Source organism: Chlorocebus sabaeus, chromosome 21 (assembly GCF_047675955.1).
Source record: "Chlorocebus sabaeus isolate Y175 chromosome 21, mChlSab1.0.hap1, whole genome shotgun sequence".
Taxonomy (NCBI): domain Eukaryota; kingdom Metazoa; phylum Chordata; class Mammalia; order Primates; family Cercopithecidae; genus Chlorocebus; species Chlorocebus sabaeus.
Genome location: NC_132924.1, coordinates 122594608 through 122617918, shown reverse-complemented (window position 1 = coordinate 122617918; position 23311 = coordinate 122594608). Strand labels below are relative to the sequence as shown.

Here is a 23311-nt window from a genome sequence, read left to right as displayed (position 1 = left end):
GACTCTGTCTCAAAAATAAAAATAAAAAGACCAGTCTTTCCCCACCTGTTAGCTCCACCTTTTTCATAAATCGGGTGACCAGTTCAGCCCCTACATCTTATACTAAAAAGAAAGGTCAGAGGATACAGAATTTTTTCAACTCCGGGAATAGAGCAAAGCACCATTTGCTAAATGATCAAATTAGAGCCTCAAGTGAGACTACACTTGACCAGCCCTTATCTTCAATGACTATTTCTCTGTTTTGTTTTCCTGCCATTCAACATAAAGACATTAAGGCTTTCTTGCTGTCACACTTTCTTGCTGTTTTATTACAAGAACCTGTTTTTAACCTATGTAAAGTAGAAACTTCTGTTGTTTGTATAAATCTGGAGAATTATTAAATGTATTTTAGGTAATTTTGAAAAAGGTTCATAAAAGATGAATTAGTGTAAGGGATACTAAAAATCATGAATTGTATTTCTGAATTCTATGCTGTATAGCTGAACTTCATAAATTTTGAGATTTCATACCAAAAAAGCTGTTTGTTCTCCAAAGCATACAACGTCATCACATCTTTTAGTCTTTGAGGCCTCCTGAGGTTGTGTCACTGGTGCACATCCTCAACCTTGGCAAAATACACTTTGTAAATTAACTGAGACCTGTTTCAGATATTCAGGCTTCACATGTGGATGAATAAGCAGAGGCAGAGTGGGAATAAGGCAGCCTCGGGCTAAGGAGGCTTCTTGGAAGCTCTGCTGAAGCGAGGTCTTGCCCTTAGTTACAGACTAGAGCGCCCTGAGGTGCTTTACCTTGCAGGGGCGCCAGCCCAGATGTTCTGATTTAATTGGTCTGGGGTGGGGCCTGGGAAATTGCAGTTTTATGGACTCTTAAGTGATTTTAATTTATATCTGGGGTTAAGAACCAACACATTCTAGCCTCACCATTTGTTGGTTCCAGAAAAAGTGAAATCTTTACCCTAGTGTGTAATAAAGAAGAAGTTAAAATTTAGGCACCTATCTAAAATGTCAAGATTGAAGATGTGGAGGGGATATTTGGAATTGAACTGGGGGCCTCTTGCTCTGCAGTCCAGTGCTCTATCTCTGAGCTATACCCCCTCCTGCTGTTGTGGGGGTCAATTAATGTCTTTGACTTCTACAATCACACCCAGATGACCAGTAACCTATGAGTTACCACTTCACAATGGAAGCTCCTAGGAGCTGCCAGGCCTACCTCAGTGAAAATTCATTGGCCTTGTCCATAACAAGAGGCAGTGCCCCTCCTCCTCACATACCCCAGAGCCTGTGTCTTCCCTGCCTTGAGTGCTTGGTTGAGGGCAGCAGCCTGGGAAAGCACTGCTACTGGCTTCTAGAATGGCCTTCAGAGTCAACTTCCAGTGCCTTTTATGGTGGGCACATACAAGGGAAACTCTGTGTGACTGAGGTGTCTGTTGTAACACACTTATTGACAGAGTTGGGTCTGGCTCTCCTGGTCTAGTATTCCATTCAGGGCACTTTCAACACAACTACAATCTAGGACAAAAGATGATTTTTCCAGCTCCACTTCTTTAATTAATATAAATAGAGAATGATGAAGCAGGAACAACTCCAAGAAATAGTGAGAAGTGGGTAGCTGGTAGATTGTGGAATCGTCAAAAGCATTAAAATGGCCAATGTTAATATAGTTTCAAAGATCAAATGTTCCCAGAGAACAACCCCACTTGACTCTTTCTTTTTTTTTTTTTTTTTTTTTTTTAAGTAATAGGGTATTGTTCTGTTGCCCAGGCTGGGAGTGCAGTGAAACAATTGTAGCTCACTGCAGCCTCCAAATCCTGGGCTCAAGCAATCCTCCCATCTCAGCTTCCCAAGTAGTTGGGACCACAGGTGTGTGTCACCATACCCAGCTAATATTTATTTTATTTTATTTTTTTGTAGAGAAGATACCTCACTGTGTTGCCGAGGCTGGCCTCAAATTCCTGGCCTCAAGCAATCCTCCTGCCTTGGCCTCCCAAAGTGCTGGGATGACAGGCATGAACCACTATGTCCAGCCTCCCACTTGACCTTTTGTGATGGCGAGCAGAGCCCTGTTCCATTTAGAAGGAACACTTCTTAGAGTAACACTTGGGTTAGCTCCTTCTCACCTCCTCAGCTGTGCCAAGGATCCACCTTTGCTGTTTTCTCAGAGCTGGTAAACTGTTTGTTCTGTAAACTGTGTTTGCCCCCTACTGGAATTTTCTCCTTTACCTACAAGCCTTCACCTGGTAGCCCTGGCAACCTTCTCAGAAGGCAGCCAGCAGTGAGCCACTCCTCTCTGCTCCTGGCCCGAGGGCCTGGGAAAACATTGACTTACCCAGTGATTTCTATGACGACATTAAATTCTTTCAAGGGACACACAGATGGTCACTTAAGTCCAGATTGCCATTTGCCCCACTGCTCATGTCCTCTCTGACATACCATGAAAGCACTAGTTCCCCTAGGGGCCATATTGCCATGGAGATAACACCTCAGTCTCCTCAAATAGGAATAAACCCCCTTTTCAAAGGCCGTCCGGGAGTAGCTCTTCCAGGCAACATGGTAGGGACTAATGAAAACATGGCAGGGACTGATGAACACATGGTGGCCTTGATAATAGAAGTAAATTATCATGCAGAGTGCATGTGGCAAATAGGCCACAGTGAGAGTGGAAGCAGTGGTCTTCTACTGGGTCCTGTATCAAGTGGTAAAAGGAAGGCTGGACTCAGGGACATTTGCAGAATGATCTAGGCCAATCTTCTCACTTTACATATGAGGCAAGAGCTGACTGACTTGCCCAAGGATCTCGACTGGTTAATGAGAGAACTGACAGGTCTCCTGACTCCCAGTTCCCCCTACAATATCCCTGGTGCACATGCCCCAGCCTAGACAAGACTTGGGCATGTTTGATGTCCCTGCTGGCCTTTTTTTTTTTTTTTTTTTTAAATCCAGGGCATTACAGTGAAGCTAAGGAAGCTTCAGAGTGCCTCCCCTGCACCAGCTCTGTGCCACCTTCTACATTTGTAATTTTATAAGGCTTTTTGTTAATAATGTTCTCCCAGATTACACAAGCTTCAGAGCCATAAAACATGGATCCACCCCTAGCAGAGGAGATGTGTTACTTGAGAGGGGAAGGAATCACGTGGAAGAGCTGAAGGAAAAAAAACAGGAAAATCCCTGGCAGCAGGTCCAGGGACATTCTTCTACAGCTCATGGGATGAGTAGGGTGATTTTACCCTTTGTGGGATTTACTCCAAAAGACAAAACGATGCCAAAGGCTCCAGGCAGGAAATCTCTAAACCCCGCATTTGAGGGACAATCGCCCAGAGATGAGAGGCATCAGAGAATAGCCAGGTTGTGCCCATGACCTGAAGAAGGAAGTCAGATGCAGGAGCATTGGCAACACTATGAATAAGGTCTTCCCCCACACGACTCCTGGGGCAATTCCATTTTTATACACAAACAAGAATGCAACCCGGATGATGCCCGAGATGTACGTTCAGCCCACGCTGATGAAGAGAAACTAGGGGAAAATGTTCAGATCCTGGTCCCTAGGCCTGGCAAGCCCCATAGACTCCGCACCACGTGGAGCAGCTTCCCCAGCTGGAAAGAGCCCCACTCAGCCCAGGAATCTGAAAGGCAATGCGCCTCTGTAATGTGGGGGGTCCCATCCAAGGCGCCCTCCTTCCCCTGCTTTGGTTCGCCTCTTCAGGAAATTTAATTTTTATTTTTCTCTCCTTGTTTAATAATACTATCCTTGTTATTGAAAAATAAAAAGATGAATTGGAAAAAGTTAGAAAAATGCATAACGGCCCCTGGTCTATTAAAGAAAACTTCTTAGGTCATGTTGATATATATGCTTCCAAATTTTTCAGACCTATAATTATACACGTACACAGTATATAATGCTACATATGTCATATATGTGACGTACACAGTGCATTACACATGTAGACGGAATATAACGCTACGTACATTGTCACATTGTTTTAAAATTAACAAAAGCATGTCGTTCCGGACATGCTTTTTCTCTTAAAATATCATGAACATCTGTCCATACCAAGTTCTTCCCCAAAATAATTTTCATTGAGGGCATTGCGTTCCATGCTCATGCCATTAACATATTTTAACTGTAACAAACACATTATAGAAAATGCTAAGTGGCTGCCTAACCGGGTTTATCGAACTATATTCTTATTGTTGGAAGTTTTCCATTTTCAAACAGATGGGCGTGAGTTACAGTGGCCCTCCGAAAATAGCCCAAACCTCTAGGCTAAGGACCTCAGGCTACAGAAGTGCCAACCAGGGCGCGTCAGGCCGAGCGGGGCGAGGGCGCCGCCCTGGCCACCGTCACCTTGGGGGCGTCCTGCTCGGAGGCCCCTGCTCCCACGCGGGCGCGGCCAGGCTGGTTCCATGAAGGGGACCCTTTCGGTAACTGAGTCCCTCGGGCCGGGCTGCGGGGCCAGCGCAGTGACTGCGTGAGCGTGTTTGGCCGTGGGGGCCGGGGTCACGGGGTCAGCTCCAGTTCGTGGTGCGCGTCCAGGTCGCGGGCTGACGGGCGCCGCGCCTGCGGTTCTCCTCCCGGCCTGCAGGTGGGGCTGTGCGGCCCGCGCTTCCTCCTGGAAGCCTCACTGGCCTCGGTTGGCCGAGCCGCGGCATCTGCTCCCAGGATGCCGTGTGGACCGGCGGGGCACTGACGGAGGCAACGCCACTGCAGGTGGTGCTGGGCATGGGCAACCAGGGAGTAGCGGCAGTGGAGGCAGGCCCGGGGGGGTGCCGCCTGCGGAGAGCACCGGACGGCCGGGCCCGACGGCAGCAACAGCAGGGCCTCGGCCGAGGCAGTCGCGGCTCCGGTAAGGGCGACTCCTCGCGCGCATAGACTCGCGGCCTGGAGGCCTCGGGCGACCCGGGCCCGGCACACGGTGCCGCAAGCCCTGGGGAGTGGTTCCGGGGGCCAGGCCGGACCACCGGGCCTGAGACTCCGGCGAACGGGGCGTGGGGTCCGCGGGGGACCTACGGCGCCCGACGGCCGGGCCCCCTACTCCGAGCGGAGCCCGAGCGCTGCCTGAACGGTTGTCCACACGCCGGGAGCCGCAGCACGATGCGTTCCTTGGGACTTCCTGGCCCCTCCCCAGCCACTGTCCCCTCCATCTGCAAGCCCCCCACCCGCGCTCCTTTCTCTGCCTGACGTTCGGCCTGTGGGTCCCTCCCCCAGGATACCACAGTGGCCTGGTGCCACCTGGGGGGTGGCTGGCTTCAAATCCGTTTACACCGACACCCACTACGTGCCCACCTCCCTGTGGTCAGGGCAAAAGAGAGGCGCTCCCGAGTCTAGAGGCAGACACTGCGCCAAGCCCTGTTGAGGCGTTAGTCTGTCCTCACAGCAAGCCTGGGGGGGTGGGTTCGCCTCCCGGCCTGCAGGCGGGGATGTGCGGCCGCGCTTCCTTCTGGAAGAGAGAAGTGGTGTTAACCTCTGTCATAGGAAAGAAGAACCCAGGGCCTACAGAAGTTAACTTGTCCAGGATTACCTAGGTGGGAAGTGCGAAAAGACACACAATGACTCTGTGTGTTCAAGGACCAAACAGAGGTACGTGGGCAATAATCGTGTAAAACAGAAAGGGGTGAGTGCTGGCGCCCAGGTGGAAGCTTGCGGTGGGCTCCAGGGGGAGGAGCGTCACGGGACTGCCTGGTACCGCTGTTCTGCGCCTCTGTGATTTGAGCTGGGATTTTAGGGAAGGCTAGGATTTCAGGCCCAGCTAGACCCGTGGTGCTTTCAGGGAGGGAGGAGTGCCTGGGCAAAGGCGCAGAGAGACGGGACAGTGCAGGGCGTGTTCAGGCACAGAAAGGAGCCCATGAGCCTGGAGAAGATGGTTTTGGTTTGAGGCAGTGGGAAAGGAGTCTGCAGAGAGAGACTAGGAAGGGGCCTGCATGGCTGGACTTCATCCTGCGGGTGGGCAGTGGGTGAGGGATCCAGCTCCTCTTACCATCAGCTCCTCTCAAGCAGAGTTTCGGCTTCCTGGCAGGAGTCTTAGGACAGCCCCACATATTCCAGCCACCAGACAGTAAGAAGCTGGGCTGGAGTGAGCAGCGCACAGTCGCCACCTCCCACCACATAGTGTGAAGGCCTTGCACAGGGCTTCCTGGCCCCATTAGAATTGTAAGAAAACCGTCCACCCTGTTGTCCATATTAAAAGACTAATGTTTTATACAGGTAGTACCTTTCATACTAAGACCGTAATAATGCACGTGGAGGTTGGGGAGGATTTCAGTGCATGGGGAGCTGGTGACGAGGTGCAAGGATGCTTCTGGAATAAACTCTTGGCATCTGGGATCACGTGACAGGGATTGATCTGAGAAAGGAGAGGTGAAGGAAGGAACAGTGACCCTAGGTGGAGGGTGGACTCAAGTCCAGAACCAAACCCATTCACCCAGGTACCCTCAGGACCACCTACTCCTTGAGAGGAAGACTCCTATCCACATTGGGGTTTTCGCCTGGAAACAGTTCACCTTGTCCAGAACCTCCTAGCCTTAAAGACCCCTTAGAGTCCTACCTTCTTTGGGTCCTGCTTCCCACCAAACAGCCAGTCAATCTCTTCAGCACTGTCCTGGACAAGTTTTTTTCTGCCTCTGCTCTTAACTCTCCTTTTGTCTCTATTTTTTGAGGTGTCCATCCACATTCTAGTTCTCAGTGACTTTCTCTAAGTGAATCCACGCTGGTTTCTAGTAGTCACCAACCTTTTGTTCAGGCATTATTTTGCATATTGTTATAAAGAAGCATTGATCCTTGGGCATAGATACTGGGAGCTCCTCTCTGCCCTGTAGATCCCACTTTCAGGTGTAGGTGGCTCAAGAAGTCCAGCTCCCCACCAAGGCAAAATGTGCTCATTCTTATCCCCAGCTGCCGGTCACTGATACGCCCAATGACAGGGAAGCCCCTCGTCTCTAAATGGTTGCTGCGCATATACAAGTCTAACTTTGTGGCATATGTCTGTTTTCCTCGCCAGACTGCAGGGTATGCCACTGCTCCTGGTACAGCCACAAAAATCATCGAGGCCATCATTTTTACCTTGAGCGTGTGGGACTTGGGAAAGAGAAAGAATCTTGTAGGGCACATGCAGTGTCAAAAAACTCTGGACTGTTGGAGATTTGATGTCATGAGGATTTTAGCTAGTGTGGAGGGGCAGATGGGAAGGGGACATAATGAGACTATCCTGGGGGAAGAGGAACTGGCCATTAGATTTTTCTGTTTATTTATTTCGTTTTAACTTTTTTTTTTTTTTTTTTTTTTTGAGACAGAGTCTTGCTCTGTTGGCCAGGCTGGTGTGCTGTGGCACGGTCTTGGCTCACTACAACCTTCAGCTCACTGCAACCTCCGCCTCCCAGGTTCAAGCGATTCTCCTGCATCAGCCTCCTGAGTAGCTGGGATTATAGGCATGGGCCACCACGCCCGGCTAATTTTTTGTATTTTTATAGAGACAGGGTTTCACTGTGTTGGCCAGGCTGGTCTGCAACTCCTGACTTCGTGATCTGCCCACCTTGGCCTCCGAAAGTGGTGGGATTACAGGTGTGAGCCACTGTGCCTGGTCGATTTTTATGTTTTTTTTTTAAATGTTTTTATTTATTTTTTTATTTTGACAGAGTCTCGCCCTGTTGCTCAGGCTGGAGCATAGTGGCATGATCTTGGCCTACTGCAACCTCCGCCTCACGAGATCAAGCAATTTTCCTGTCCCAGCCTCCCGAGTAGCTGGGATTACAGGCATGTGCCACCACACCCAGCTAATTTTTTGTGTCTTTAGTAGAGATGGGGTTTCACCGTGTTGGCCAGGCTGGTCTCGAACTCCTGACCTCATGATCCGCCCGCCTCAGCCCTCCAAAGTGCTGGGATTACAGGCATGACCCACAGTGCCCGGCCTGATTTTTATGTTCATTAAAAGGGGACATAAGATGCTTTTTGTTTAAAAAAAAAAAAAAAGAAATTGAACAATACTCTTGTTTGTACCGTTTCAGTGAACCAGCTGGTTTTTTTGCTGTGTCATCATATGTAGACAGTTCCTGTGTAATCATGACGGGAGGTCCAGGCTGGGCTCTAGTAAATGTGTGGTTTACCATTTCTCCACTAAAATGCCCTAGCAATGATAAGTCACTTTTACATAGCAAGACTGCACCAAGTGCCTGGCATGTGTCAAGGACTGTGGTGTGAAAAGATGCAATACCATGTTCAGGGAGCCCACAGTGTAGGCGTGGGTAGGAAATGACTGTGTAGGGTGGAAGCACCGTGAGAAGCGTCTGCATGGTGCTGCAGAGGCCTGGAGTAAAGGCATCCACCCAGACATAGACCTAACATACCCAAACAGGTGATTGCCAGCCTGAGATCTGGCATGTGGTATGGGATAGCCCCCCTTGTCCACAAATATGGGCTCCCAGCCCAGCTCCCCCGTGCCTAGGGAGCGAGGAGCTCAGTGAAGACAATGGATGGAATGAATGATGCCAGTTTCTCTTTTGGTTTTGAAAGATTTCTGCGTGGACAATGGCAACCAACATGCACGCAATGGAGAGGAAGACTGAATGGCAGGTTGCTCGCCTGCTCTCCCTAGATGGTCAAACAGGCGTGGCCAAGAAGAAGCTGGCGACTGTGAGAAGACAGCCGAGGAGTTCAGGAACCAGCTGGAGGACAAATGGGCCGTGCTGGGAACTCTGCTGCAAGAGTACGGGCTGCTGCAGAGGTGGCTGGAGAATGTGGAGAACCTGCTGTGCAACAGGAACTTCCGCATCCTGCGGCTGCCCCCGGTCAGCAAGGGGGAGTCCCCCAAGGTAGCCCAGGGGCGCCCTGGGGTTGGGGAGGCCACAGGGCCGAGACTGTGAGCATGTGGGTGAGCGAGTGTGACCCTTGTGGTTTCAGGTGCCCGTGGCTGTTGATGATGTGGCTGTGTAGTTCTCTGAGCAGGAGTGGGGCAAGCTGGAGGACTGGCAGAAGGAGCTATACAGGCATGTGGTGAGGGGCAACTGTGAGACTCTGGTCTCCCTGGGTAAGGCCTGACACTCATTATGGGATTTTGGAAGTCCCTGTACTTCTCTCTCCACGTGGTTGTTTTCATGACAGTGATATGTAAATCACCAGAAACGTTGACCCTGAAAGTTGTTGCCTCCTGTGAAAGATGAGCCCTGGGTGATGGAGTTAAAAGCTCCCTTTGCCCTGTGCGCAGGGTCCCAGAATACCAGGCTGGGAAAGGCAGTGACTTCCCTCCTCCACAGGCCTCAGATGTGTACCTTTCTGTTGGTGCTGACTTGGAGCAGGGAGGACCCCTCCTGCTCTCAGAGCCTGTGTGTAATCGACTCACATTTGAGAAAGACTCTTTCTAATTCAGCCTTCTCCTACAGACGTGCGTGGCCCTTATGGCGACATGCCTCGAGGTCAGTGGAGAACATGGGCAGATGGTGCTGCTTGCAGCAGACATTGTCTTCACGCCTCAGAACTTTGCTTCCCTCAGCCTGTGGGGCTACTGCTGCTCTCCTTATTTGATCCTGCCCAGGAAGGGTCCGGACTGTTTCTTCCTGGGCTGATTTCCTCTTCCCGATGGTTTCTGTGTGACCCTGGAGCCGAGGGCAGCGAGGCCTGTTAGAGAGGACAGGAGCAGGTGCAGATGTGAGGTCATGTTTCGTCAGCACAAGTGCACTGCTGTGTAACGTGCGTGCTCTGCAGCAGTTTCTTCACCCCAGCACTGTTGACATTTGGGACCAGGTGATTCTATGTGTCGGGGGCCATCCTCTGCATTGTAGGATGTTCAGCAGCATTTCCTGGCCTCTACCGTCCAGATGCCAATCACCTTTCCCCCAGCCCTGGGCACGACAACCAGAATTGTCTCTAGACTTTGCCAAATGCCCCTGCAGAGCAAAATTGCCTGTGTTTGAAAGTTCCTGCTCTATGACAATCAAGAGATTTCATTTCTAAACCATTGTTGGTTTCCCAAGCTGAGTGTCCCCAGCTCTGACTGGAACGTGACAAAAACTAACCTGTCTTTCCTCAGACTACGCCATCTCCAAGCCCGAGGTCCTCTCCCAGATTGAACAAGGGAAGGAACCCTGCCACTGGCGCCGCCCTGGCCCCAAGATTCCAGATGTTCCTGCGGACCCCAGTCCAGGTAGGGGCTGGGAGAAGGCCAGGGAGGCCTCAGGTGATGTGCAGGAAACAGAGACGGAAAGGCCAGGAAGGGTGTGATCTTTCCAGAGAGAGCCGAGGAGAAACATAAAATTTACATGTTTTATGTCTGAGTTTTTTATAGTTGAGTTTTAACCTCTAACTTATTCAGCTAATGCTCCAGAAACAAACACCTCCTATCAGAGAAACAGGTGGAAAATCTAATCTTTTAGGAAGAGACAGAGGCAGGGCACAGGATGAGGGGAGGGAGAGGAGGACACCGAGAGGGAAGGCAGGAGCATAGTGGACCCTTGAACAACGCAGGGGCCAGGGGCAACAGCCCCCAATCCCACGCAGCCAAAGATCTACATCTAACTTTACTCTCCAAAAAGTTAACTACTGATAGTCTCCTATTGACCAGAAGCCTTATTGACAATATGAATGGTCAGTAACACATATTTTGTATGCTCTATGTATTATATATTGTATCCTTACAATAAGCTAGAGAAAACCTTTTACTAGGAAAATCATAAGGAAAAGAAAATATGTTTATTACTCTTTAAGTGGAAGTGGGTCATCATAAAGGTCAGCATCCTCATCATTCAGATTGAGTAGACTGAGGAGGAGGATAAGGGATTGTTCTTGCTGTCTCGAATGGCAGAGGAGAAGGAAATTCACTTATAAGTGGGTCTGCATAGTTCAAAGCCATGTTGTTCAAGGGGCAGCTGTGTCTGGAAGACAAAGTTAATTCAAAGCTTTGCAAAGAGTCCGCCTTGCCTCTGATAACTAATGTTAATTAGTTAATTAATTTATTTATTTGAGACAGAGTCTCACTCTGTCATCCAGGCTGGAGTACAGTGACGCGTTACCGGCTCCCTGCAACCTTCACCTCCCGAGTTCAAGTTATTCTCCTGCCTCAGCTTCCTCAGTAGCTGGGATTACGGGTACCCGCCATCATGCCCAGCTGAGTTTTGTATTTTTGTAGAGATGAGGTTTCACCGTGTTGACAACTCCTGACCTCAGGCCATCCTCCCGCATCGGCCACCTGAAGTGCTGGGATTACAGGTGTGAGCCACCGCGGCTGGCCTTAACCTTAATTTAAACCTGTAGCAGTTGTAGAACAAACACTCCTACTAGAAGCACACATTTATTTAAGGTGAATCTGGTTACCAGATATCAGTGTCTCAGATTTCCCTGGAGCCAGTCAGCACCTTTGAAAGTTAAGGGAAGGACAGGTGGACACAGGAGAAAAACCAAATTCCTAAAGTGAAGACCTGCTGGGTCATTTGACCACGGACACCACACCTCTGCAAGGCTCGACCCCTGATTCCTCCAGAAGACCCGCCCTTGACCGTCCCACCTGCCTTGGTTTTCGCTTTCGTCTGACACTGAGAAAGACGGTATTCCGCGGAGGCCCTCCTGTGCTCCACTTGTGTGAAATTAAATGCATCCCCCATGTTCATCATCTCACGTCAGTCAGATTTGCACTTTCCTAAGGGCAGAAGCATGTTCCGAGCTGACCTCTTTCCCAGTTGTCATCAGGACATTGACAGTTTAGTTCTACAGATGCATTTTGAGAATCTTCTAGGTGTCAAAGACAGTGCTGAGCACTAGAGGACGTAAAGATGGCCGAAAACAGATACTTTTGGGCTGCAATAGAAGGTTATAATCCAGGTGCGTTCAGCTTCCTAGGCTGGGTGGGAAGTTCTGGGTGACTGGGTTTGATTGTATTTACATTGTGTGTGGAGGCTTCCCTTGCATTCACACCATCATTAAACGAGAGTAAAGAGGGGTCTGGAAATTTGATAGTAGACGGTAAGACTCCACAGCACTCTCTGTCTGCGTCGTACGATGTTCAGCAGCATCCTTGGCCTCTACCCACCATTAGACAAGATGAGTAGACACAAACTGCACTGTCCACTTTGAGCCTGTTGGCAGGGATCCTGTGTGGCCTTTATCTCTCTCCCCTTTGTCTGAGAAGCCAGGACTCCCAGCTCATCCCTCGCCACATTTGGCCTGGCCCATCCCTTGTGAGACCTCACCTCCCCTTCTCCTCACCTCCTGTACATCCCTCCACTGAGCCTTGTGGGACTCAGGGCTCAGCAGACCCGCCAGGTCCTGAGTGTTTCCTGCTCGGACTGAGCTCCAGGGGACTGCAGCCCTCTGAGTGCTTGTCATCCTCTTCCCTGCCTCCCTCTGAGCCCAGGCCCACCTGGGACAGGGTCCTTGCCCCTCATGATTGTGCTTCTCCCAGCCTCACTCCCTCTCTAGAGACCCTGCCTTTGGGTCTCAGGCCTCGTCTTTTTGCTGCTTCTGTAGACTTTCCCTATCTTCTCATCGCCCAGGACACTGGGCCTGCTTTCCTGCTTTGGATCTTGCCTGTCAGACAGCATCATGTATATATATGTTTCCTATTTATAGATTCATCGTATGTCAGGTCTTCCCCATTAGAATGTCAGTTTCAAAAGTACAAAAATTTTAAGTCTATTTTCTTCATATAATCATTCTAGGCACCTAGAATATTGCCTAGCACAGAGTAGGAATTCAATAACTATTTGCTGAATGTATGCCATGCTTGGTAATTTAAAAAGTGTCTGTGATGTGTGCGTGTGAAATAATGAATTTCTGATACCATTTGAATCTCTTTTTAGGTCTCCCATGCCTCCCTAGAGTAACCACTTGTCCTGAATTGTCTATGTTTATTCTTTCTATCCACTTTTTTTTTTTTTTTTTTTTTTTTTTTTGACATAGAGTCTCCCTCTGTCACCCAGGCTGGAGTGCGGTGGTGTGATCTCAGCTCAACCTCAACCTCTGCCTCCTGTGTTCAAGCGATCCTCCTGGGTCAGCCTCCTGAGTAGCTGGGACTACAGGTGTGTGCCACCACCACTGGCTAATTTTTGTATTTTTAGTACAGATGGGGTTTCACCGTGTTAGCCAGAATGGTCTTGATCTCCTAACCTCATGATCCGCCTGCGTCAGCCTCCCGAAGTGCTGGATTACAGGGATGAGCCACTGCACCCGGCCTCTATCCACATTTTAAAACATCTGCCATGTGCATTTGTAGTTGTAAACAATGTATTATATGGTTTTTTGTGTTTTGAAAAATTACAGAGGTATCATTATATTTGTCACTCATTATCGTGTATTTCAGACTTATCCGTGATACATGTAGATCAAGTTCATTCTTTTTAACAGATGCTTACTATTCCAGAAGCAACTATATTGTAACTTATTTTCCATTCCTCCACTGATTGGCACTTAAGCTTTTTCTGATTTTTCATGCTCACAAGCGATACTGTAGTGAGCGTTCTTGGGCCTCTTTGTGCCCCTGTGGGGATGCTACTCCAGGAAACAGATCCAACAGTGGCCTCACCACGTCATAGGCTTTCTTGATTTCATTTCTGCTGTTGCCATATTGCTGTCCCCAGGCCTACCTCAGTGCCACCAGGTGCTCCCAGCAGTAGCCATGAAGAACCTGTTTCCTTACGTCTTTGCCCAGTTTCTATAATTACATTTCTGCCAACCTGATGGGTGGAGATCCTGGTCCTAATTCAGGATACTGGAGGCCTGAGCTTCAGGGCTCAAATAGACTTCGTACCTGGTCCTGGCTCTGCTAGTTGTGCTGAGCTAATGGTTTGAGGCCAGCATGGGACTGGGTCCCCTCTGCTAAGGCATCTCCCTTTTAAAGGCAAGGACTAATAAGTGAGGAGAGGGATGAAGAGAAGACGGTCGAAAAAATGCAGGACAAGGCCCAAAGTAACCCCACTGGGCAGAGGGTGAAAGTTAAGTGGAGAGAGTATGGGAAGTAGGTTAGAGAAGATAAAACTGAAGTAGGAGAGAAGGAGAGAGGAAGCTTCCAGCTCTAAACAGCAATTCTCCAAATTGTTGCCCCACACAGGGACTGAGGAGGAGGCTGCAGGATTCTAGGCAGGAAAGATTTCTAGAAGTCCTTTGATAGGTCCATAGGGAAGGACAGGGTAAGTTCACAGCCAGATAGAGGTCTGTCTGAATGAAGTCAGTTGCCAGTGATTCACTGAAAATGATGAGAAATTAGTGTATATTAGATCCTTGGGCCTGGGAACATAGGTGAAACAGTGTCAGTCAGGAAGGTCTAAACAGATAGGAGGGCACATTTTGGGGGCAGAGCATCTGGCTGCATATCAAGTAGTCCCTGGTTCAAGACAGTGTCACTTGTTGGCCCTTCCTTTCACTCTGTCCACATGTTTTCAATCACTCCGTCCTGTGTCATGTCCCAGTGACCACAGATTCCTCTGATTCTCCACTTCACCACTTTTCCATGGATTGGATCCTGTCTTCTGGTTACTACTTTTATCTGACACATCGTGGGATTCAGCGAATGGAGAAGAAAAGGAAAGGAAAAGGCAGTTCAACTCCTGCCTCAGAATGTTCAGTACAAAGAGGCCCTTTATCATGAACGTGGATTCTAGTCATGACTTGGTCATTAATCAGGTGTGTTTTGTTTGGGTATGATTTTAGTTACCATCATTGTTTCCAGATCTGTACCACGGAAGAGAACAGATTAAACCAGTATCTCCAAACCATGAATTAGAATGGTGCAGGTTTTTCAGAAGCATACATGATCCCTAGGTCCCATCCCAGAGAGTCTGGCTTAAGAGTCCTCAAGTGGGGCCCAAGAACTTTTGCTTTTACCCAGCTCTGCCCTGCCCAGCCTCACCTCCACCAGGTCTGCTGAACAACCAATTCTTTTGAGTCCCTTTGTCTTAGGCAAGTCTGAAGGGTGTTCTGGCTGCAAATCTCAGTGATTTTAATGTCACTGCCTTCAGTCAGACACTGGAGAAGGAAGGATGCTGGTTGTTAAATAGAGCTGGCAGGCACGTATGGAGTAGGAAGGGGGTGTATCATGACAAAGCAAGTACACATCTCATGATGGTGACAGGGTGTGGCCATACAGGTTTATAGTACTTATTAGGGACAACTAGTCAAGTGGGGGTATAGCTCAGGGTTAGAGCATTTGACTGCAGATCAAGAGGTCCCTGGTTCAAATCCAGGTGCCACCTCCCTGTTTTCAGTCACTGAACATGATAGGATGTTGTGTTCCTAGCCTTTCTTCAACACATGGATTCATTCTGAAAAGCAGGAGAGAGGAGGCAGGTCAGGTCTTCACTAGAAAGCCTCCCCTGACACCAGAAGCTCCAGAGAAACCCAGTTTCTTGAAGGCTAAGTCATTGTCTACAGGTCTGGGGAGAACTCTTTTTTTCTTTTACATCTCAACCCTCTTCATTTGAGGAATTCACAATTGTGTAAGTCTTGGTGGAAGACAGGATCCTGTCTCTGGTTAAGGGAAGTACGAGGTCAGATATGTTCTCTCCCTGAATGTTGGTGTGTGAATCAGGGTTCCTCAGAGAAAACAGAACCAGTAGGGGCTTGTGTTTGTGTGTGCACATAGATTTTAAGAAACTGGATCATGCCATTGTGGGGGCTGGCAAGTGTTGTGTCTGCAGGGCATGGCAGCAATCTGGAGAAGCAGGGAAGAGTTGAGGTTGCAGCTCCAGCCTGAAGACAGCGTGGAGACAAAATTCCTTTCTTGGGGGACAGCAGACATTTCCTCATTAGGTTTTCATCTGACCGGATGATGCCCACCCACATTTTGGAGGGTAATCTGCTTTACTCAAAGTCTGTAGGTTGAATGTTAATCATATCTAAAACATACTTTCACAGCAACATCCAGATTGGTATGGACAAACATCTGGCCACCATGGCCTAGCCAAGCTGACACATTTAAAGAAGAAAATTTGTTGAGGCAGACAGAGCCTCCCTCTACCACCCAAGCTTGAGTGCAGTGGCGCTATCTCCACTCACCACAGCCTTCGTCTACTGGGCTCAAGAGATCCTCCCACCACAACCTCCGGAGTAGCTGGGACCACAGGTGCACACCACCATGCCCAGCTAATTTTTGTATTTTTTGTAGAGATGGGATTCTGCCATGTTGCCCAGGCTGGTCTCAAACTTCTGGGCTTAAGCGATCCACATGCCTCAGCCTACCAAACTGCTGGAATTACAGGCATGAGCCACTGTGCCCTGCCAACACATAAAATTAACCAGCACCATTGGGAATGGCTTCAGTTTGGCTAATTATATTCCCCTAAACAAGACCATGAATGTAGATTAAATCCTACATAGGGGCAGGGTGAATTTGGAATTCATTCTGGAGATGGCAGAGCTCTGGCAATGGCAGTAGGGCCAGAGGCTGCAGCCAGTGTCTGTTGTGGTAGCAGTGGCGGCTCCCTAGCCAGGGTAGGCTGAGGTCCTGCCTGTTTGATGAGCCTGGCTCTGCGGGCTTCTCTGAAGTGTACGAGCTCCTCGCCATCCTGTCAGCAGTTGCCCTCTGTGTCTCCACTCACCTTAGATGACGTCTTCTTTAGAAATCATAGTGCTCTTGCTGGTACCAGGGATGTATAATAAATGATGACAGAAACATGAAGGGAATGTGGATTGGGAATCTGGCCTCATTAAACTTGAAGGTAATGAAAATCTACGCAGTTTGAGGGGATAGAAATCCAGAAGCTCATATCAGGCTGTAGAAAAGTTGAGTAACTTTTGCCTACAGTCCCATCAGGACCAATTTGTAGTTCCCAGATTATAAGTGACCTCTGGGCAGGATGACTGGTCCTACCAGTTTAAACAAAGCAAATAGCTCACGTGTCACCCTGTATGATCCATTCCACGTGGACTGAAGCTCCGCCTCCCGGATTCCCACCTTTCTTCTGCCTCAGCCTTCTGAGTAGCTGGGACTACAGGCACCCGCCACCACGCCCAGCTCATTTTTTGTATTTTTAGTAGAGACGGAGTTTCACTGTGTTAGCCGGGATGGTCTCGATCTTCTGACCTCGTGATCTGCCCGCCTCAGCCTCCCAAAGTGCTGGGATTATAGGCGTGCGCCACTGCGCCCGGCCACAGGAGGCCAATTGTAGATGCATTTGAGATACTAGGAATTTCTTGCTATAATGTAGAAAGAATCCATAGGCTTCAGGAGGTAGGTAAGCTGGAGTGGATTTATCACACGTGACTTGCCCTGGCTTGAAAAATACGTAGGTGTGTGGAACTTCTACATTCGTAAAAAGAATTCTGGTAGCTGTTCTCTGTAGACAGAAATGCTGGTGGGAGGGATGATAGCGGAAAGGGAGCCCCTGATTTCAGTGAGGCTAGGAGGATCCTAGGGTATCAGAGGCCAAGCACTGTGATACTTCACCGCGAAATGTTATTCCATGGTCTGTGCCACACAGGTCTTGGCTGTGACTCATCAGTGGTGAGGATTTTAGGCCTGAGAATGGGGAGCCATTGTCGTCCCCTGGATGTGTAGGTCTGAGCTACCACCATAGCTGGCACAATGGAGGTTCCTGGCCCCGGTCTGAATCTGCTCAAAGAACCTGCCTCCCCTGATGACGAGAAAGCCAAGCTTGAGAAAAGGACTCTGCCACAATACCCAGTCATGGACTGTGAATCTTCCTGCCACATTTCCCCTAATAGGCCCTTCAGCCATTTGCCTGGAAACTGCATTGAGGAGTGGGAAATATCCACATAATTTGGGACTATTGGTGGCTCTGCTGCATCTGTGAAGCTCCTGGAGGTTTGGTATTTTTGGGAACATCAGAATATTCCAGAAAGGACCACATCCTGCATCTTGCTTTGTTCAGCTACCACCACCATCAGAGGGGGCTTGAGAGACCACAGTTCCTACCCATGGTGTGCTCGTCTCACCCAAAAGACTATAGACTGCAAGGTTTTCATCACATAATAATGAGATGAGCCTTAGAGGACAGATCAAAAGTTTCCAATCAGGGTACCCTTTACCTATTCTTATTTTTATTTACTGATTTTGGAATCTGACTCCAGCTTCCTTTTCCTTGCTGGAGCCCATGATCTGTATCTGTCTGCATGGAGGAGAGAGAAGAGGCTGACGGGAACAGGTCAGTCCTCTGGGAAGTCCCAGCTGACTTCCTTCATCATCTCGCTCCCTGCCCATAGTCTCACAGAGCCTCCCAGAATCCTGCTGTCCCCCAGTCCTTGGTCTGGTTAGGCCAGGGTGTGAGTCTGCAGCAGCCCCAGATGGGAAATCCAGAACCTGAGGACACAGAGCCAAAGTCCAGGGTGCAGCACTCTAAGCTCAAAAATCTAAGCTCATTAGATTTCTCATGCCCATCGGAGGTGGGCATGAGACTGTGGCTGGTTCAAGTACTCCTGTGCCACAGTGGAAGCTGGGTGCTGTGGAGAATACAGCAGGACTTAGAGACATGACCCAGCCCTCTCTTGGGGATCACATGGATCTGCCTGGGGAGATTCTGGAGAACTCTACAAAAGTGCTGGAGTGGTACCCAGCGGGCTGCAGGAGACAGGTGTGCCCTGCAAACTTTAAAGCCCATAAAATCACCTGAGCGTTATTGAGTCTGCACTTCAGAGATGCCGTGGGTCAGAGATTAGATAGACTGTGTCATTTTTTGCCCAGGGTGGGTTGGGAGGAGCTTATGACCTAGGACCCACTTTCGTGATTAAAAGTAGAATGGTGTAGGGGGCACCTGGATTTGAACCAGGGACCTCTTGATCTGCAGTCAAATGCTCTACCCCTGAGCTATACCCCCAATCATAGGAAAATATTGTAATTAACACCCTTTTGATGTGTCAGCACAGCAAGAGCAAGACCCAGCTCTGCTGGATTGGATGTCTAAGCCAGTTCTGTTTCTCTGAATTCTGGGCTCACTCCTGTCACTGATACTTCTTTCTCCATCACTTCTGTGTGTACCTGGCTGAGAACACCCTGGTGGCCTTGTTGACCTTTGTAAATGGAGAGACCCTTCAAGTCATCCAGATAATTCTCTTAGACAGTAGCAATTGTTGAACATCATGTGAGGTGTGCTAGGCTGGGGACAGAACTGTAACTAGGTGACACCACCCTCCCTGGCACTGAAAGGAGACCAGAGCCTGTGTCTGGAGACTTGTGTTTGACACAGAATACTGTTCATGATAATTTGTCAAGTAAAAAGCAAATTACTTTTGTAAAAAAAAAAAAAAAAAAAAAAAAAAAGATACTCAAAAAATAATTCTTAGTCTTTTAAAAATGTAACACATATTCATGGAATACTATGTAGCCATAAAAAAGAATGAGATCATTTCCTTTGGAGCAACATGGATGGACCTGCAGGGCATTAACCTTAGCAACTAACACAAGAACAGAAAATCAAATAATGCATGTTCTCACAAGTGGGAAATAAATGATGACAACACATGGACACAGAGAGGGGAACACCACACACTGCCACCTACTTGAAGGTGGATGATGGAAGGAGAGAAGATGGGAAAATAATACATATGCATAGTACGTGGCTGATGAAATAATCTGTACACCAAACCTCCATGATGTGAGTTTACCTGTGTGACAAACCTGCACATGTACCCCTGAACCTAAAAAAAAAGAAAAAGCTGATTCTCTACAGAGTACCACTTGCAGGAATTTATCCTTCGAAAATATTCCTATAATTGCATATTATAGGAATAGATACTTCGCCACATTTATATGGAGATTCATGATAGCGGTTTTTTAATTCCTCACAGCAAAACACTGGAGACCATCTAAATATCCACTGGCAGGGAATTGGTTAAAACCAGGCTTTGTCTCCTACCCTGGAGGGGATGAGGAGAAGGTGAAGATGCACAGAAGCAGAGGATGCTGAGGGGACTCTATACCTTGGTCTTCTCAGTCAGGTAGAAAACAGGTCATCCAAAGAGAATAAAGGAGGTAGGCTGGGAATCATTACTTGGGAAGAAGGGCAAAGTGTGAAACAGGCGTGGTGGGAAACGGAGAAGAGGTGAATTAGAAAGGAATGGAATTATTGCTCATTAGCAGAGAGGCACAGTAAGGAGAACAGGTAAACATCAGAAGAGGTGTCATTAAAGGACTTTTCTGATTCTAAGATCTTGGAAGAGAATAGTTTGAGTGATGATCACATTTGGCTATGAATACTGAATGATTAAAGTAAAACCAGAAGCAGCAAACAAACCAGAAGCTTCCTTATCTGCCACTTAAAAGTCCACAGCTAGGTGTTCCAGGCATGGCTTTCCATAGGGTCAAGAACCCGAGTTTTTTCTAGCTGCCTGGCTGGCTTGGCTTTCATCCCAGCATGCCATCACCCACATCAGCATCTCATCGACCCCCCAGGCAGCAGGAAGATGGAAAAGACAAGTCTTTCCTGTAAGAACACCCATCACTTTCACCTGCATCTCATTGACCAACCTTCTGCCTGTGACCTCACAGCTCCAAGAGGGTCTGGGAAATGCAGTTTTCCTTCTAGGAAGCTGTGTGCTCAGCTGATAAACAAGAAGCAGGGTAGAAGACACTGGTGGAAAACGCTGAATCTCTGTGTCACCACACACCTTGAGAGCTGCAGTGAGTAGAGTTTGTGAACATTTGTAGAGCCGTGAAGAAGGAAATCTCTTAGCATTGGGAGGCCTTAGCATTGGAAGCACATTGTCATGGTGTTTGACATTCCTGAGGACAAAAGGAGAGGGTGGAGAGGAAAATAGGATTGTTAGTCTGGTTCTAAAAATGTCCAATGTTTCTGTGTAAAATATCAGAGAAGACATGAATGGTGAGAGAGTGGTGGAAGGAGATGGCTTTGAGAGAGGAGAAGCATGGAGGGATGGCAGAGGAGCTGGGGCTTAGAGACAGCATGGAGAATGAAGCTGAGAAGGTGACCCCACCCTCTGTTCTGGACGTTGAAGGGGAGGGATGGCTTTCAGGGAAAGCTGACCTTCGAGTGTACAAGGATGGATAAAAAGGCAGACTTGCAGGGAAAGGTTAAGGTGGAAGAAGACTGTTTTATAGAGTAGCTGGAGGGCTGGCTGGTTTGGGTGGAGGAACTGAAACAGTAATGAGGATACAGGAAGGAGGCTGCCCCAAGAGACCATTTCTACTAACAGAAGACATTGGAGGGTAGGGACAGGAAAGGGGCAAGTACCCAAGTTCTAGGCCAACGTGCTAAGTGTGAAACTGGAACAGCAAAAGGTACTTCTTAAAAATTTAAGTGTTTGTAGGTACATAGTCGGTGTATATATTGATAGGGTACATGAACTATTGGGAAACAGGCATTTTATGTGAAATAAGCTCACCGTGGGGAATGGGGTGTCCATCCCCTCTAGCATTTATCCTTTGAGTTACCAATGCCACTTTTTGGAGGGAAAAAAAAATACTAAATAAAAAGTTCACATCTCTTGTTAAAAGGAATCCGCTTTAATGAATAGGAAAGTATGAAACACATCACTGAAAATAAAAGAAGTTCTGTTTTTCAGGCCACTACATCTTATACTAATAAGGAAAGTCACAGGATACAGAATATTTTCAACTCAGGGGAGTAGAGCAAAGCATTTGCTAAATGATCACATTAGGTCCTCAAGTGACACTACACTTGACCAGGCTCTGTCTTCAATGTCTGCTTCTCTGATGTGTTTTCCTGCCATTCAATGTAAAGATAGTAAGACTTTCCTGCTTTCAAGTAATTTTATTACAAGAACTTGTTTTTAGCCTATCTAAAGTATAAACTTACATTGTTTACATAAATCTGAAGAATTATTAAATGTATTTTAGGTAGTTTCTAAAAAGGTTCATGAAACATGATTAGTATAAGGGATACTAAAAATCATGAATTGTGCTTCTGAATTCTATGCTGTATAGCTGAACCTCCATGAATTTTAAGATTTGTGTCAAAAAAAAAAGCTGTTTGTTCTCTAAAGCATAGAATGCCATGACATCCTCTAGTTTTGGAGACGGTTGATATAATTCAGTGATCCCTTCTGCAGAAGTTTGCTTTTAAAGCTTAACTATGACGTAAAATTGCCTTTGATAATTGGAACATCTGAACACAACGTAGAACTTTACTTATACTTTAACATGTTGACATTCATCTTCTGCAAACTCTCTTGGCCTTAGAAGGGCTTACTCGTTGAGCTGTAGATCCTGGTGGTTTGTCTTGGAAATAGAAGACCAATACCACCCCAACCCAGAGAGAATGTCTAGATCAAGAAGAGGAAAAATCAAGACAACTAGGAAATGTTGAAACAGCATTTGTTCCTGGAAGATACTGTTCTGGTCCAGTTTTAAGTGCTGTCCACATAAGTGTTAAAGGAAAATCAATCTTGGGGGCCCCAAATCACTAAGCTAAAGGGAAAAGTCCAGCTGGAAACTGTTTAGGGCAAACCTGCCTCCCATTTTATTCAAAGTCACCCCTCTGATTATGAGATAAATCCGTATCAGATTGCCTCTTTTAGAGAAGCTCATCAGAAATGCAAAAGAATGCAACCTTTGTCTCTTCTCTACCTATGACCTGGAAGCCCCCTCCCAGCTTCCAGTTGTTCCACCTTCGCCTGGCGTTGTCCCACCTTTCCGGACGGAACGAGTGTACATCTTACACACATTGATTGATAGCTCACGTGTCCCTAAAATGTATCAAACCAAGCTGTGCCCCTACCAACTTTGGAACAGGTTGTCAGGACCCCCTGAGGCAGTGTCACAGACACGCATCTGCAGCCTTGGCAAAATATACTTTCCTAATTAACTGAGACCTTTCTCTAGATATTTGGGGTTCACCTAAGGATGAATAAGAAGAGGCAGAGTGGGAAGAAGAAGCCTTGGGTAAGGAGACTTCTTGGAAGCTCTGCTAAAGTGAGGTCTTGCCCTTAGCTACAGTCTAGAGCCTCCTGGGGAGCTTTTGCCATGCCTGGGCCCCACCCTAGATGTTCTGATTTAATTGATCTGTGGTGGGGCCTGGGAAATCGCACTTTTATGGACTCTTCAAGTGATTCTAATTTATATCTGGGGTTAAGAACCACCACTTTCTACCCTCAGCATTTGCTGATTTCAGAAAAAAATGAAACCTTTACCCTAGTGTCTAATAAGGAAGAAGTTAAAACGTAGGCACCCATTTAAAATGTTGTTATAAAGTAAAATGTTTATTGAGAAATAGAATGTTCGTTTTTTGGTACTGCAGGGAAAAATTTGCATTCAGACAAAAAGTATTCTCAGTAAGGCAATTTTGCTTTCTGTAGAAAGGGTCCTCTTTGCAGACAGAATAATGGGCAGAGCACACTTGAACAATGGAGGGAAGCAGTTTTTATCTTTTACGTAGCTTGTCTTTGCTACTGTATTTTGTCTCTATTGACT

General features: G+C 47.6%; 1 non-coding gene and 1 pseudogene across 1 annotated transcript; one reads left to right on the top strand and one right to left on the bottom strand.

Annotated features, from left to right (window-relative positions):
• Positions 1–23311, top strand: part of LOC103227199 (zinc finger protein 746-like) — an 89107-nt pseudogene that overhangs the window by 34283 nt on the left and 31513 nt on the right.
• Positions 18669–18740, bottom strand: TRNAC-ACA (transfer RNA cysteine (anticodon ACA)). The gene has a single exon. It is a non-coding gene; the product is annotated as a tRNA-Cys (tRNA).